The sequence below is a fragment of the Coturnix japonica genome, chromosome 2, assembly GCF_054131305.1.
Source record: "Coturnix japonica strain WE chromosome 2, WE-NBRP24, whole genome shotgun sequence".
NCBI classification, from domain to species: domain Eukaryota; kingdom Metazoa; phylum Chordata; class Aves; order Galliformes; family Phasianidae; genus Coturnix; species Coturnix japonica.
In genome coordinates this window covers 33,976,139-33,988,005 of record NC_140664.1, presented here as the reverse complement: position 1 = coordinate 33,988,005, position 11,867 = coordinate 33,976,139, and the positions used below count along the sequence as shown (strand labels likewise).

Sequence of the window (11,867 nt, the reverse complement as noted above, 5' to 3'; positions counted from 1 at the left end):
AAAGGCCTTACCTTGGAGAAGAAAATGCTATAGGCAGAATTGAAACAGTGTAATCATAGTTGGGAAAACACAAGTGAGTAGCAATTGTGAATCTTTGGAGTACTTATTCCCCTAGAAAAAGTCACATTGTCAGAGGTGAGTGTAAATAACTTAGACCTCTTGTGCAGTATGCCGGAGAGGAGACACTAGGATTTGGGAACACATGTTATGTTAGAATAATTAATTGGCAGGGGGTAAAAACATGCTAAAACATAATTAGTTGTGTTAACAGTAAATAAATGAAGCGGGAAAAATATGAAGATGCAAATCAGGGATGGCAAGAGACCTAAGCAAAGAGCACTGAAATGCTGTCTTCTTGGAGAAGGGGTCCTTCCAAAGCAGCACCATATATGCTCAAGGCTGGTACAAAATTTGGAAATACAGCTTTATTTTAAGAGAGAAATATAGGAGACTGAGCCAAACTGAGTTTTTTCTTCATGTCCTGCCAGAACAATGATTAAAGAAGCTAGAGTTTCTCTGCTTCAGCTGTATTATTAGCTTCTCGCACTTAATGGCAAAAAACGTTAAATAAAAACTCATTGTTGAGTTCCCTGTGAAGAGTTGTTCTGGCTTCTTTGAGGCTCTGTCTGGTTTCAGAAGTCCCCACCAGTGGGCTTCACCGTGCCCGCAGCACCCAGCCACGGGGCAGGCCTTGATGTGTGGGGAAGGCCTCGCAGCCTGCCTCGGCAAGCCAGCTAAACAGGGCACCTCATCTCTCAGTGACGCTCCTTTGTGTTTCAGAAATGAACAAACAAACTCTAGCAAACCCAGAGAGCATCTGGCAAGTACTGCAAACAACAAGGGAGGGAGAGGGAGCATGAGATCTTCTTGCAGGTCGGAGGTGAAGTCGAGTGTGAGACTGATGTGGAGGAACTTGCGGAGTATTTGTTGGCAGTAGCAAAGCCCTTGGCTGCCTTTCTGCTGGATGAGTTCCTAAATCCACTCATCTGTTTTGGAAAGGACAAGGCAACGCTTCTAGAGTTAATCATACCCAATTTATGCTTCCAAAAGTGTCAACATGTGATATATAGAGTGCATTTTCTTGACTAGCTTGTCCTCTGGAACACAATGGCTTATTTTTATTGTTTTTATTGCAGTGTGAATATTGCCTCACAACTGGAATGAATAACAACTTCCCCATTTAATTAAGCCATATGAGATTTGCATTTGTGCTCACTGAAGCCATCTCTCTTCCTTCCTGTGTTATCGTGGCTGCACCTCAGCTCAGAGGAAAAGGTGAGTAAATTAATAAAAGACGGTTGCCTAATTATGAATTAATCCACCTCCTGGGAGTGCTAACTAAATGTAGTGCCCGACATTTTTTTCTGTGACACCAACCTTGTCACCACCTGCAAGGCTGTACCAGCTGGTTGGCTCGATCCCGGGATTCTCATATCTGCTCAGACAGCATACAGTATATGTAGATACTACATCATATATGGAAATTATTTATGAGATCTTCCACCGAGTGAATTTTACAAAAGATATCTAAACTGCCTTCTAGGGATTTATTGAAATCATCTGCATGTTTGGCTTGCAACATACAAATGAAGTGCCATTTTCACCTTGCCTACATGAATTCAAAGCAGGTGAACTGCAACATCGCTGTGATCTTCTCTGATGTACAGTGAAGCACTGTAGTGCTTCCTAGTGGCCAGGACTGTGGTGAGAACACCACTGCCTACTAACTGGCAGCTGCTCGTCTTTAGTTCTTCACAAACAATCCATGTACTCTAGAATTGAAAGGAAGAGTTGCCTGTAACTCTTTTATGTGAGGGCTTTTTATTTATTTATTTATTTATTTAAGGCCAATACTTTCTGTTTTACATATAGGAACAGCTACGCTCTGTGCAGGAAGACAAGATACTCAATTGCTTGTATATTGCCACCCCCATCCAGGGAAAGGCTGTGAAATCTCCATCCTCGGAAATATCCAAAAACCAAATCAATACAGGCTTGGCCAATCTACTCTGACTGGATGTGCCTGGATAAGAGGGATAGGACTGGATGATTTCCAGAGTTCCCACTAAGTCTCAACTACTCTGTGAGAAAACGAACAGGTACTAACTAAGAAAGAGTGTATTGATCTTCCTAAAACATACGAGATCACAAGTTAATTACCTAATGCACTATTTTCCTTCTTAGGAAAATACGTAGTGAGATATTGTGTGAGGAAAGGTAGTGAGGCTGACTAGACACATTTTAAGAAATCCTTTGCAGTAGTAAGGACTGTTTCCTTCAAATGCATAATATCCCTGTCTTCATTAGTTCATGATTCAACCTGACATAATTTCTCTGCTTTATAAAATTACTCGTGCTCTTCTGCATATCTAGGGTGTGCACAGCATACTCTGCCTTGTGTTTCTTTATAAGCAAAATTACAGCATGTCAGAATATATATGCAGATGATGAGCAGAGGTTTGAACATACTCATGTGTGGGATAGATTTTCAGCAGCATTGGGAACCCATCAGGCTACCTTCACAAACAGACCAGCCAGACAATCAGCCCAGCACCCTGCAGAACTATTTATTTCAGCAAATAGAAACAGCCCTGTGACACACAGCTCAGTGCAGTCTCTCAGACTTACCTTCAAAGGGAGCTGGCACATCAGCTTCCTCAACCTGATCTTTGTTTTTTCTAGCCAATCCTGACAAATTCACACCCTGAAGTGGTACAGCTCTGGGCAGCTTTCAGATCTCAAGTGACCTAATGGAATTTGCAGCTGTTTGTATGCTCCCAGCTCCCAGACTGGGTCATGAAAACCCTTCTGGAAACCCTGGAAATGAATGATGAGAATATTTCAATTTAAACAGCGTTTATTATAAAAGGTGTTATTATGTGTCACTGGAGACATAATAATTTTGTCCCTCCATTTTGTCTCCCACATTCTAGCCTTCCTAAAGTATATCCCAAAGGTTTGCACTAAATGGAAATAATTTGTTCCTCTGTTGAAAGGGAATGTTCTGATGCACATCTGATAAAGTCATCAAGAACCCATGTTATTATGTGCTATAATGGCCCACCTGAGTGTTTGATTAGAGCATTTTCCTTGTCACATCGACAAGCTAAGAGATATTATCTTCCCCAAGAGGCTAAATGGGAGACTTGAAGGATAAAAAGGTCTGTTGTTACTATGTGTATGATCTTGTGACTGGAAACATCACAGGAGATTAAGACAGCTCACTAGATGTATGGAATGAGTCAGTATGTGTAAATTAGCTTTGTTTACCAACACTGATGTGTTGTGATTATTCTATCTAGCTTCACTTTAGCTTAAGAGTAAATTAGGGAATACTCCAGCTGTGATACGATTGCTTTCTTGTTACAACAAATGTTGCTTCCCTTATAAATGGAAAAAGGGGCTGGTGTAGAAAAAGAGGTGTCTGTTTAGAGCCTAAAATAAGAAGCTTGGTAGTGCTATTACATGTTAAGATTACATCCAAGTCCCACCTATTTTCCAGGTCTTGACCTCCTCTAAGATCACTCACTTGCCTAAAATGCCTGGGTTGGTGGGCCAGCTCTTCCACGTGGGCAGTCAGCCCAAGAAAATCCAGCTCTTCCTGAAACCAAAGCAACTGCTCTTGTCCTCTGCTGTACTTCGTCAATTTCATGCAGCTTTTTCTCAAGTGTTGCACTAGGAAAAAATAGAAGCAAAAGTGGTACTTTGAGAAATGTCAGTGAATATGCCTGGCTAAGTGCATATAAGGTAAGGAAAAGGCAAATAAGGAAGAATTGCAGCCCCAGGGGTATTGCGACTAACGATGTTGGCTTGTTTCCTCCTTTCCGTTTATTGTTGCAACACTGATGTAATTGCTATCAGTCTAGGACACTAAGCCTCAAATATACATTAATCATGCCAGATTGATGTATTGCTTTAAGGAAATGCTACTTTTTTTGGTGGTAGTGCAGTTGTTATGGTGACTCCTCTTCTTTCCTCTTTTAATACAGGAAGCAAAGAACTAAATAAAATATCATTTCTTTTATGAAATTTATAAGAAACCTGCTCTGAAGCTGTAACTTGCAGTGAGATGTTTCAGAATACTTAACAATGTTTTTATTTTACATTATTTGACTTTTCACTCTGAAACTCAGAATTCTGTGGAGTTATGTGGTAATAAGAAATATATGGAAGGAAATGTACGAGTGCTAAACATGGCTATAGAGTTAGCATATTAAACAGCAGTTCCAGAAGTTCTCAGTGGTATCCATTCACATATTTTTCAGGCTTGAAGCATCAGAAATTCCCAACACGCTTCCTTCATTACAGTTTTTCTCATTTTGGTATGAGTTGTTTCTTAAAGCTAAGATGAAAGTGCCCATAACTGTACAAATTACTTAGTGTTTTACGTCAGCTCACAATTTTAAACAAATTTATCCCATCGTAACTGGTAAGTGTTGGATTTCTGCTTTATAACTAAGAAACTGAGGCAATCAGATGTGCAAGCTTAACCAGCTCTAGCTCCACAGCCAGCACTGACTTGATTGAAATTGCTGAAGTTCACTTTGTCTGCAAGCATGTCCTTCACTCGCTAAAGCTTCTAAGTGAAAATCAAGGATGGGCAGACCTGCAGAGTTCTTGATGCCACTTTGAATGTAGCTTCACTGATGCTGAAGAAAGATTTGCACTCCCATGAAGCAGATGTGAAGGAGGAAGAATGCGGTCTCCTGGAAGGAAGAGAGGGAGATAATGGGGATAAGGGCTCAGGCACAAAGAGGGAGGGAGCTTGGGAAATTAAGGGAGGGGGCTTGGGAAATTAAGAACTATAACTCTTCGGGAAGAAAAGGTTAAAAAAAAAAAAAAAAAAAAAAAAAAAGCCAAACAAACAAAGAAACAAACAAAAACCAAAGGGAAAATACTTGAAATAGCATATAAGTCGGGGTGCAGCTGGAAATGTGCTCAGAGAAGAACAAGGGTCTGAAAATTGGCAAAAGTAAATCAGTCCTGGGAAATACGCAGCCTAATAACATTTCTCATACAAAAACACTAGAAGGTATCTGTGGTGAAATGTTGCATTTGAATTACTGTGAGAGGATAATTTTCCCAGAAGCAGTGTTATCGTTTTATCTGCCTCCTATATGAAAGCATCACAGTGGAAGAGAAATGCTGAAGTTTTATTAGGAGCAGACTATCAGTGCAACTTTTTAATGAGCAATTTATCACCCTTACAAGCCCTGATTTTTATTAACCTCATCTGTGGCTGAAGAATTACTTTCCCAATCTGAGGCTGGCAGTCATGAAGCATCCCCTTATCAGCAGCAGGCCATTTGCTTAAAAAGCAGCTGCAGCTCTCGTGGCAAGAGGTATCTGTTCTTCCTGGTAGTACTACAGCATGGGACAGATGCAGTGCCAGTGCCACCTGCTGAAATGCTCTCTCAGGAGATGTTCAGATATACAAAATGGGATTTCCAGGCAGTCTGACGGGCTTACACTCTTCGCATTGCAGGGTGTGTATGAGAAGCCTTAGATTTGTTTCACCAAAGACACAGAAGTGCTCCTCTAAATTAAGACCCTGACACTTGAGTGCTCCACATCCACATGCAAGCACAGGCAGCTCGCATCCCACAGTGTTGTGTTTGTGTTGGTATGCTGAAAACTCAACCCCTACGAGCCCCACAGTCTTTCTTCCTAGCTCATTGCCCTTATTTTCCATACCCACATCTCCTCTGACACCTCCAAAAGGCAACATCCTCTGACCATCAGCCAAGCTGAGGGAAGGGATTGTCCCATGCTGTTCAGTGCTGCTGCAGCCTCACCTTGAGCACTGTATGCAGGTTGGGCACCACAACAGAAGAACATAAAACAGTTTGAGAGTGTCTGAAGGAGGGATACAGAGATGATAAAGGGTCAAGAGGGTAATGTGTATGAGGAGAGGCTGAGGTCCCTTGGTTTGTTCAGCCCAGAGCAAAGGAAGCTGAGGGGAGCCCTTGTGGCAGCCTACAGGATGGACCCAAGGGAATGGCTTGAAGCTGCATCAGTGGAGGGATCAGGTTAGATATTAGGAAAAGAAAGAGTGGAGTGGGTATGGGGTCACAAACTGATCTTATTCTGCCTTTGACCATTTCTAGCACGCCATCTGTAAAGCCTCTCAGCTGATACCTCCCTAATCTAAGTCAATAGGAGACAGGTTAAAATTTATTCGAAGTAATGATACATGCAGCAAAATATCTTAAAATTTCTCATTTACAGGCACATATTGTAATTACTATTTGTGAACATTTAACTGTCTTTTAAAAAAAATTTAAAAAATTAAGAATAAATAAATAAATAAATAAATAAATAAATGCTGGTTTTGATATGATTGAGTGGCTTCCAGGAAGCTGTAGTAGGCATACAGGTAGGTCCAGGGAAAAGGAGACTACATCATCTGGTTGTAGTAAATCATTTGGTTGTAATAACCGCTATTGGAGCAGATCACTCAAAATGTCAGCTTTAATTTCAAATATCTCATCCAGTAATATCCAAGCAGGACACTTTTGGCTACCAACACTACCAGCATCTTAACTGCTGTCGATGAGCATCACTGAGGTATTAATAAAGGAATAATTAGATCTGAAATGAAAACTGAAATAAAGTGGAAAAATTGTAAATGATGTCTTTGATGAGAAAAAATCCATCTTTAAGAAATAGCTCTTGAGACACATCAATATTATATATGTATATATATAATCCTTTGTTGTTTACTGCAATGGCAAACTAGTCAATCAGTAGAGTACAGATTTATCTGGGCTAGATGTACATGAAAATGCCAACAAGAATCTGCATTCCTCATTATGGAAGCAAAATTTTAGCTAGCAAACCTGAAACTCACTGCAACATGAAAACAGGTCCCAGCATACTGACGTACTACAGATATATCAAACCAGGGGGAAATGAAATTCAGCCTTCCACCTTCTGTGTTGCAGCCAAAGGATAGAAATATAAAAGGGTTAAAGATTCTTTGCCAGCCCTAGCAACTTATAATGTAACATATAATTAACTTTCACAGCTGGTCACTGGCTTCATCAGAAGCTTGGGGGAAACAAAAAATCATGTCTGTTGAATCTGGTTATGAATGTACTTTAAATACATCTCATAAAATCCATCCTGAGTTACCCCTGTTGCTATCTAGGTTAGATGGCTGATGGCATGCTTACAGAGAACACATGGAAACCATACATCATGCTTTATCTAGTCAATAAAAACAACTCCCCCAATCAAAATTGTTTTTTGTCATTACACTGGTATGCAGCGACACAGATAGCATGCCTTTTTTTCTGATTGTGGGCTTCAGTCTCACCTGCAATTACTCACATGTTCATAAATTCTAATTTTCTTCCATGATTGAGTCACTTGCTTAGTAAATAAGGGAAAGGCTGTCGATCAAGTCTACTTAGACTTCAGCAGGTCTTTGACACTGTCTCCCACAGTGTTCGTCTGGAGAAGCTGGCAGCCCATGGCTTTGGCAGGTGCACTCTTTGCTGGGTCAGTTTTGGGCCCCTCACTACAAGAAAGACATGGAGGCCCTAAAGTGTGTCCAAAGAAGAGCAACAAAACTGTAAAGGGCCTGGAGCACAAGTCTTATGGGGAGTGGCTGAGGGAACTGGGATTGTTCAATTTGGAGAAGACTCAAGGTAGAACTTAGCAATCTACAGTTCCTTGAAAGGAGATTGTGACAAGGTGGGGGTTGGCCTCTTCACTCAGTAATAGTGAATGAGAACTAATGGCCTCAAATTGTGGCAGTGGAGGTTCAGGTTAGATATTAGAAAAATTTCTTCTCAGACAGAGTGGTTAGGAGCTGGAATGGGCTGCCTGATGGAGTCACCATCCCTGGAGGTGTTCAATAAACTTTTAGATGTTCTAAGGGACATGGTTTAGTGGGAAAGTACTGGTGGTAGGTAAACAGTTGGACTAGATGATTTTGGAGATCTTTTCCGACCTTCATGATTCTATGATTCTAAGTTACCAATGAGACTTACTCTACCTAAGAGTTTGAGCCTAGAGAGTTACCAAAACTCTCCATGGCCAAAACCATCATATTATACATACATTTGCTGTCAAAACTCTAGCTCTGCAACATAATACTTCTCCCTCGAGATTGCCTACAGTGAACTGGGGATTTTAATATTCCTCTGATATTTTTCTGCTGAATTCCACTGGGACAAATGGTCATTCCAGAGGACAAGACAGAAAATTGCATTCCCTAAGAGGATCTCAGCTAATGGCCTCTATCACAGTCAGATCACAGGTAGGGCCTAGAGATATCCCAGAGCTCCCAGCTTCCTGTTGCAAGATCCAAGAACTCAGAGCATTTAGACCCATCTGAATTCATTTGTAATGGTTTAATTTCAGTATAGATTTTCCAAACCACTTTTTTTTAAAGGGATAATTACCTAATGCTATTTGGGCTTCTGATTAGAGCAGTTATAAATCTAGTGTAGCAGAAGAGTTAGCTATTCAGAGTGATGAATGATACAGTTCCTCTAGCTATGTGGACATGTTTATTTTAATTAAAATGAACATTTCTTATCTTCCCTAGCAAGTTCTACCACAAGATAAGGTGGTGGATAAGCTGAAGTGAATCGAACCAGATTTAATCATTCCCATTTTGCTTTTGCAAGAGTTTGCAAATGAGCAAGCTCCTGTTTGCTGCATTGACCCAAGCGAATGGGAATTATGGAACTTTTGGCCTGGACTTGCATAAGGCCAAGAGGAGCAGCTCAGGTCCCTTGTTTTTTTCAGCCCAGAGTACAGGAGGTGAGCAGAGGCCTCTTGAAGGTCTGAAGCTCCTCACAAGGGGAGTGGAGGGGAAGCACTGAGCTCTGCTCTCTGGTGACAGCAACACGGAACATCTTGGAGCTGTGTCGGGGGGGGGCAGATGGGGGTTAGGGAAACATTCTTCATCAGAGGGTGGTGTGGGTGGGGCAGGCTGCCCAGGGACATGGTCAACAGCACCAAGCTACTGGAATTCAAGAAGCGTTTGAGACAACACTCTCACGCAAAGGATTTGAATGTTGGATGGTCTTATGGAGAATTGGGAGTTGAACTCGATGATTTTTGTCAGTCTCTTCCAACTTGGAAAATTCTATTATTCTAAGGCTAGGATAAAAACACAGTGCATGCTATAAGCAGAAACTTGTTTTCATACCTGTGTCACATCCTGAGTGGTAGCAAAGAAAATTTCAGTCTGACTTTGCAGTGTAGTTGTGAATACCCTACTAATGGCTTAAAGACAAACAATGCTTGCTTTGTATGGAGGGCTGAAGCTGTTGGAGAACGAGTAAAGTGTAACTTCACACAGCTAAGGATACACAAGTAAGCTTAACTGACTTAGCTTTCTGTGCAGAAAACGAATGTGTGTATTTCTAAAAAGTAGGTCATCAATTTAAAACGTCTCCTAAATATAATTGCATGACTTTTTTTTCACTGCTACCTCTCTTTTCATAACCAAATTCTCTTGGCTTTTTCTAGGTGTGTTCAGACAGTTTGATGTTATATGTACAACAACCCTGTGTGAACCACGTAGTTTCATATTCCATTTTAATGATGTTTTTACTTGTAATTCACAGCATGATGTTCCTGCTAGCATGGAATGATATCAGAGCCCTCCTTAGACTAAAGTAACATATGTACATTTCTGTAGAAATGCTGTAAATCTAATGGATGACTATTTTGTTTGAACAAAACAGCCTTTAGCTGTTCTCAAAGTTCTACTCATTTCCCCAAACATATCAGTAGGAGAAGCTTGGTTAGTTCTTATACTCTTGCATCATTTCTAAAGCAGATCATCATCCATTGTGTTTGATAAGTAATGAAAGCCAACACTGTAGGGAAAAAAAAAAAATCAACATAATCACCCGCAACGTCTCCATGGACTAGTTTTGTTATGAGAAAGAAATAATTATCCCAGTTTGCAAGTCCAATCATGTAATAGTCAGCACTACAAATGCTCCTTAAAAAATGCACGATATTAATAAGATGTGATAGTTTCTTTGCTAACACAGGCTCTGGACTTCCAGAAAACCTTAACCTGAGAATCAGAGGTAATAGTAAACAATTTAAATAGTCATGCAGGAATGAAAATACTATTCCAGATTTCACTCTAGATGCTACATGTAGCTCTAGTCCCTCTTAAAGGCTTACATTTGTTAAATGTAAAAAATGCACTCACACAAAGACCTCTCCCCTAGTAAGTTAAACAACGCAGGGGAGTGTTCCCAGGCACAGGAACTGAAATCATCTACACTGAAGTGTTACAAGGGTCTCTGGTATGTTTTTGGCATTGGCTGATTTACAGTTTCTTTTGCAGTTCCCAGGCACAGCTTGGGAGACAGAATAAGCTGAGGGCCATTTCCTCAGCTCAGTGATTTCACCAGATAAGAGAGTACAGCATGGGATTTTTTGTTCCATTTGGCAACATTGCAGCTTAATATGTCCAGCCAATTTTAATTTCATAAACTCGTAAGAAACTGCAGACCACAATGAATGGAGCTAAATTAGGTTTACACTTAGGTTGTTTTGGACATGAAAATAGTCTTTAGTTTACACTTCATGTTTTATTTAACAAACTTTTGTTTCAGTGTGTCTGACTTTAGGTAGAAAGATAATCCTTCTGTAGCCTTGGGACTTCAATGAAAGCATCTGTTTAACTGCTTTGTAGAGCCTCGCCTCTACACAAGGCCTTGATAAAGTCTTTCACTCTTTTGATTAGGAAGCAGTATTAGATGTGAAAGCTAACTTGATACATCACTGTTGCCATGAGTTTCATCCAAAAAGAAAATTTAAAAAAAAAAGGAAGAAAGGAAAGAAAAAAGCCCAGCAGATGGTAACATCCTGGTTCATATGCAAGGCCATGTGAACCATAAGGCTCACTGCAGTGTTCTTGAAGGTAGCAGCTTCTGACAGGACTATGTGACCCAACAAAAGCTGCGCACTCCGTAGTAGTTTCCTAAAACTGGCTGCTCAGTCATGCAGAAAATCGGGTCCCCTTCATGCCTACTTGCAATTTATATAATTTGGGAAATACTCATTTCAACATTTCATCAAATACATTTTATGGTTCATTTTCTGGGTTCTGTTATCAAAATGATATTCTTGCGTGTGGAAAGAAATAATCACAGGCATTTCCATGATGCCCAGCTGTACACGAACTACTCCTCTCCTGTACAGAGAGCTCACTGTTCTCTGCTGATAGGTAAATGCTTTGTGCCTTCAGTGACAGTGATGTGGGATACCTGCATACAGTGCTCAAGGTGAGCCTTCAGCAGTGATGTGGGTCTGTGTGAGGTCACTGTCATTGCTGGGATAAGAGGGTTTGGCCCCCACCTGGCGAGCAGAGCTGGTGCTCTGGTGAGTGTGCTGCACACAGAGACTGAGCTGTGAGCGTTCTTCGTTAGGGATCATTCTTTGGGAGCCCACTGCAAGCACTGCTGCGGCGTGTGGTGAGCTGGGCACAGCCCGGACTGACCAGGCCAATAAGGTGAGCTGAGTTTGGTGCTGGGTGGCTGCTGGAAGGAGTCTGAGCAGAACAGCTGGGCTGGGGAGGAGCTCCCAGCTCAATGGAGGCCCTTCCAAGTGGCTGTTTCCAGGGGAAATTGATTCTTTGTGAGATTCTGTCACATGTTTTGGTGAGGATGATGAACTGCCATTACTGTCCTGTGTGATCCTAGAGTGCAATAGAAAGCACAGTAATAATAACGGGGTATCAAAGTCCTGGGCTGCAGCAGGTGAGGATAAGCCCAAGTGCAGCAGCTGTGGGCACAGAAAGGAAGGAAAAAAGCTGCTGACCATTGGAAGGGATCAGGCAGGCAGGGATCTCCAGTCAGACACCCAAGCCTGCACTGCCAACC

The 11,867-nt window shown here is 41.2% G+C and overlaps 1 long non-coding RNA gene across 2 annotated transcripts; it reads left to right on the top strand.

The window, feature by feature from the left end:
- Positions 1 to 1,023: 1,023 nt before the first annotated feature.
- On the top strand, positions 1,024 to 7,218 carry LOC107310167 (uncharacterized). Of its 2 annotated transcripts, XR_014942531.1 has the most exons (4): positions 1,024 to 1,275; positions 1,873 to 2,099; positions 3,503 to 3,747; positions 4,266 to 7,218. It is a non-coding gene; the product is annotated as an uncharacterized LOC107310167 (long non-coding RNA). The 2 variants fall into 2 exon arrangements; XR_001553508.3 differs by lacking the exon at positions 4,266 to 7,218 and having other exon boundaries at positions 1,026 to 1,275; positions 3,503 to 4,022.
- The last annotated feature ends 4,649 nt before the right edge of the window (positions 7,219 to 11,867 follow it).